The following is a 6000-nucleotide window of genomic DNA, read 5'->3' on the forward strand; positions in this document are numbered from 1 at the left end:
CTTTCTGAGGCACCGCTGCTTGAAAGTGGCATATACATTTTTAAAAATTGATGAAATATTGGAAATGACGTTAGTGTTGATTATATTAAAGTTCCAGTTGTCCTTTTTCACAGCAAATAAATATAATCAATTCAGCTGCTTTTAACATGCTCGAGATGGAACCTCTGAACTCCGAGTAACATCCCTGAGGAGTATCCACAGGGACCTCAAAAGTGTTGTACAAGTATCATTAAAGAAGAAATAGCAAGGCATCTGGAAAGAAATGGATCTACCAGGCAGACGCAGCATGGATTCAGCAAAAGCAGATCCTGTTTGACAAACTTACTGGAGTTCTTTTAGGATATAATGAGCACAGTGGAAAGAGGGCAACAGATGGATGTCATTTACTTTGATTTCCAGAAGGTGTTTGATAAGGTGCTACATAAAAGAATTATCCATAAGATAAGGATGTTTAGAGTTAGGGGTGATGTATTAGCATGGATAGAGGATTGCCTAACTAATAGAAAACACAGAGTTAGGATACATGGATATTTCTTTGGTTGGCAATCAGTGGTGAACGCTGTGCTGCAGGAGTCGGTGCTGGGCCCACAACTTCACGATATACATTAACAATCTGTAAGAGGGGACAGAGTGTAGTGTATCTAAGCTTGCTGATGATACTAAATTGAGTGGAAAAGCAATTGTGCAGAAGATACAGAGAGTCTGCAGAGAGATATAGATCAATTAAGTGAGTGGACAAGGGTCTGGCAGATGGAGTACAATGTTGATAACACAAGGTCATCCACTTTGGAAGTAAAAATGGAAGATCAAATTATTTAAATGCAAAAAATTGCAGCATACTTCTTTGCAGAGGGACTTGGGAGTGCTTATGCGTGAATCAGAAAAGGTTGATTTGCAGGTGCAGCAGGTTATCAAGTTGGCCTTCATTGCTAGAGGGATTGAATTTAAGAGTAGGGAGATTATGCTGCAAATGTGCAGGTACTGGTGCATTCAGTTCTGGTCTCCTTACTTAAGGAAGGATATATTGGCTTTGAAGGCAGTGTGGAGGAGGTTCACCAGGTTGCAACCAGAGATGAGGGGGTTAGACTATGAGGAGAGGTTGAATTGCCTGAAACTGTACTTGCTGGAATTCAGAAGAATGAGAAGAGATCTTACAGAAACATAAAATGATGAAAGGGAGAGATAAGATAGAGGCAGGAAAGTTGTTTCCACTGGTAGATGAGACGAGAACTAAGGGACATAGCCTCAAGATTTGGGGAGTAAATTCAGGATGGAGATGAGGAAGAACTGCTTTTCCCAGAGAGTGGTGAATCTGTGGAATTCTCTGCCCAGTGAAGCAGTGGAGGCTGCCTCAGTAAATATATTCAAGACAAGGTTGGATAGATTTTTGCACAATAAGGGAATTAAGGATTATGGGAAAAAGGCTAGTAGGTGGAGATGAGTCCTTGGCCAGATCAGCCATGAACTTATTAAATGGCAGAGCAGTCTCAATGGACTGGTTGGCCTACTGCTGCTCCTATTCCTTATGTTCTAAGTATCAGTATGTTGAAGGAGCTATGGCAGGAAAAGGATGCCTTGGCTTGCTTCCCTTCATAGGCAGAGGCTTTAAGCATATGGGTTGGGTCATAATGTTGCATCTGTACAGGAGATTGATTAGACCACACTTGGAATAATATTTGCAGTTCTAGCCATTGCATTTATGAAGGGATATGGCAGTGTTTGAAAGTTTGTCGAGAGAGTCACCAGATTGTTGTCTGGAATGGAGAGTTTTAGTTACATGGATAATTTGGGAATGGAGAGCAAGAGGTTGATGGATAATTTTAATAGAATTTTATAAAATTTTATAAAATTATGAAAACCATAGGATAGGTAGATAGTCTTTTTACTGGATAGGGATGTCTAAAACTTGAGGATATAGGTTTAAGGTGAGCAGGGAAATAATTAAGGAGATCTGAGGACAAGCTTTGATAGAGCACTAGGGTAAAAGGAACAAGCTGCCAAAGGAAGCTGTAAAGGCAGGTACAATTACAGCATTTAAAAGAAGTTTGAATCAGTTCATAGCTAGGAAAGGAGAAGAGGGATATGGGCTGGACAATAGTGGAGAGAGGCATTAGTATTGGCATAGGATGAGCAGTACCAAAGGGCATGTTCTAGAACTATTATGATGTTTGTTATAAACAGGGACTGAGGAAAGTCACTGGAAGCTCTAGGTAATGGGAGATTTACGATGGAGAAAAAAATGCAATAACATGTTGTTTACCATATGTTTAAGGTTGTTTCTACTGGGACAATACAGAGAAAGAGGTAGAGAAGGTGAAGGGTAAGTGAAAGAAATGGAGAGATTATATGACAATGGGAATGAGGTGGGAAGTGAAAAAGGATGGTAATAGGATATTGACTGATTGGCAGGAGGCAAAGAGTGGGAATAAAGGGAGCCTTTACTGGTTGGCTCCCAGTGACTAGTAGTGCTTTACAGAGGTCAGTGTTAAGACAGCTTCTTTTTACGTTATATGTCAATGACTTGGATGCCGGAATTCATGGCTTCTGGGCTAAGTTTGTGGACAATATGAAGATAGGTGGAGGGTCAGGTAATTTTAAGTACAGAATGATTTAGACAGATTCATAGAATGGTCAGAAATGCCAGATGAAATACAGTATTGGGAAGTGTATAGTCATGCACATTGGTAGAAGAAATAAAAGGGGAGACTACTTTCTAAATGGAGACAAAATTTAAAAATCTGAGGTGCAAAGGGACTTAGGAGCCAAGTCAAGTTTATTGTCATTTAATTCTATACATGTATACTGTCAAATGAAACAATGTTTTTTCGAAGACTGTTGTTACGAACCCCATAACTGGGTATCTTACCAACAAAGATAGGAGTATCCGTTGAAGTCTGATGATACTATTTTTAACAGTATTTATTAGTAAAAATACACAAAACTAATATCAATGCAAATATACAGATAATATACGTCATCAATACTAAACCTAAAAGTGCGGGTATAATAATAATCAATAAGAAATAAGCTCTATCGTTGTGTAGGGGATAATGAATTGTCCGATGGAAATATAAAGTTCAGTTCCGTTCATGCAGGCTGCAGTAGTTGTTGTTCGCGGTGTTGCAATTGTTGGAGAGAGAGAATAACAGCTATTTAACTTGCCGACTTTCCTTTTACGATCTTGATCCGTCTCCGTCCTTTAGCTAGACCGTTCCGTGGAGGACTCGTCACCCAGGCAAGGGTGGACACACACACAAGCCCCCACCGGTCTCGTAGCGTCTCTCCTGGTGCGTTTGAGGGGGGGTTCCCCAGACCCTACTTTTATCCCCACTCACGGGGTCTCAGGTGTCAATCAGGTTGGAATGATGCAATCCCTCAACCAGACCACTCTGGTTGCCCCCTGAGGGGTTTCAATGAATAGTACAGTACTCAATACACAATTCCTTCTTCAAGAGACAATAGCAGTAATCTCTCTCTTTGTCAATAGGAGACATTCCAACCTGCGTGTATCCCTGCGTTGTCTCTCTCATCTCCCTTGATAACAGCATCGGAATAGTAGCGATTTGCGATTCTCCAAAGGGGGGGGGGGCATTGGCGATTCTGTACCCTTCTGCCCATCAGAGTTGCTTCTCATTCGTAACACTGTAAAGCACTGTAGTATATATAACAGACATAACATAATCTTATGAAAGTAAAGATGAAATTTACAGATAGATTACACACAAGTGAACAAACCAAAGCGTATAAAATAAGTATTATAAGGTACAGAACAGATTAAGCAGTGGCACTTTGAATGCAGTACAGCAGGGAGTTCAGAAGCCAAATGGTCTGAGGGAAGAAACTGTTTTCCATCCTGACTATTCTTGTTTTTATGCCTTTGAGTATTCTGCCTGATGGTAGAAAGTCAAAGAGGAAGCTGGATGGATGGGTGGGATATTTAATAGTACTAACGGGCCTGTGGATAAATGCTGATAAATGTCCCCGATGGATGGTAGGGAGACCCAGTTTCCTCAGTCTCCTTAGAAAGTGGAGATGCTGATGCCACCTTGTTTAGGGAGATGATATTAAGTGACCAGATGAGGTTATCCATGATGTAAACTCCCAGGAAGTTGGTGCACTTAAATCTCTCTATGGAGGAGCCATGTATGCGCAGAGGGGAATGGTTCATCTGCAGCTTTCTGAAGTCCACAATGATTTCCTTGGTCTTCTCCATGTTCAGACTTTAGTTGTTCTCATACCAATCGACTAGCCTCTCTACTTCCTCTCGGTAATCTGACTCATCGTTGTTGATGAGGCAAAGCACTTGGCCATCCGCAAACTTGATGAGATGGTATGAGCTGAATCCTGTGACACAGTCACACATCAGCAGGCTGTTGAGAAGTCCAGGATCCAGTTGCAGAGGGAGGTGTTGAGGCCCGGCGAGGACAGTTTCTGAGGTACGATGGTGTTAAACACCCAACTGGCCTATAAACAGCAGCCTGCCATATGATGCCCCGCTTTCCTAGTAGGACAGGACAGAGGCTATTGCATCAGCAGTGGATTGATTTGAGTGATAAGCAAACTAGAAAGGATCCAATGTAGCTGCAAGTTAGGCTTTTATGTACTCCATGACTAGCCACTCAAAGCAGTTCATAGTTGTAGATGTTAATGCCACTGGACGATGGGCATTTAGACAGTTTACTGTGACCTTCTTTGGCACTGGATTGATGGTTGCCGCTTTGAAAACCGAGGGGACAGTGGACTGTTCCAGAGAGAAGTTGAATATATCAATCAGCATCTCAGCTGGGCTGGGCAGTATTTCAGAACCCAAACCTGCTATGTTATCGGGCCCTGCAGCTTTATAGAGGTTGACTCTGGCCAGGGCTTTCCCTCACCTCACCTCTGCGTCAGCCATCCTCGTGCAGAGTTTCCTAAAGGTTAATTTGCAGATGGTGAGGAAGGCAAATGCAATATGAGCATTCATTTCAAGAGGACCTGAATATAAAAGTAAGGATGTAATGTTGAGGATTTATAAGGCACTGGAGAGGCCTCACATGGAGTATTATGAGTAGTTTTGGGCCTCTTGTCTAAGAAAAGATGTGCTGACATTGGAAAGGGTTCAAAAGAGGTTGACAAAAATGACTCTGGGACTGAAAGGCTTGCCATATGAAGATGTTTGACGGCTCTTGTCCTCTACTCACTGGAATTCAGAAGAATGTGGGTTGACCTCTTTGAAACATATTGAATGGCGAAAGGCCTTGCTAGATGGATGTGGAGAGGATGTTTCCTTTGGTGGGGTGGGGGGGGGGGGCGTGGTCTAAGACCAGAGGACGCAGCCTCTGAATAGAAGGTCATCCATTGAGAATGGAGATGAGGAGGAATTTCTTTAGCCAGGGAAGGGTGAATCTGTGCAGGCCAAGTCAGTGAGTATATTCAAGGCAGAGGTTGATAGATTATTGATTAGCCAGAGCATGAAGGGATACAGGGAGAAGGCAGGAGGTTGGTGCTGAGAGGGAAAATGGATTAGCCATGATGAAATGGCTGAGCAGACTTGATGGGCCAAAATGGCCTAATTCTGCTCCTCTGTCTTATGGTCTTAGTATTCTATTATTTTTATTTGCAAAGTTTGTCATCTTTTTGGTTGCTTGTCAGTCTTTGTTTAAGTACAGCTTTAATAAAATTATTTTCTAGTTTTTCCTGTAAATGCCTGCAAGAAAATAAATTGTAAGATACTATATAGTAATGTATCTGTACTCTGATAATAAATTTGCTTTAAATTTGAACATGTAAAGTGGGAGAAAAGGTCTGTTAAAATGCTGTAAATGGGAGTAGTAGAATAATTGCCTGAAATGAAAAGCTGGAAATGCAAAATGAAAAGTGAAAATGCTAGAAAAACTCATCATTATTGAAATTATTGAACTCCAGTATTGAGTCCAAAAACCTGTCATAATCCCAGACAGAAGATGAAATATTGTTTCTCAACCTACACCAAGCTTCATTAGAACAATGTGATCAGGGTGG

Source organism: Hemitrygon akajei, chromosome 3 (assembly GCF_048418815.1).
Source record: "Hemitrygon akajei chromosome 3, sHemAka1.3, whole genome shotgun sequence".
NCBI classification, from domain to species: domain Eukaryota; kingdom Metazoa; phylum Chordata; class Chondrichthyes; order Myliobatiformes; family Dasyatidae; genus Hemitrygon; species Hemitrygon akajei.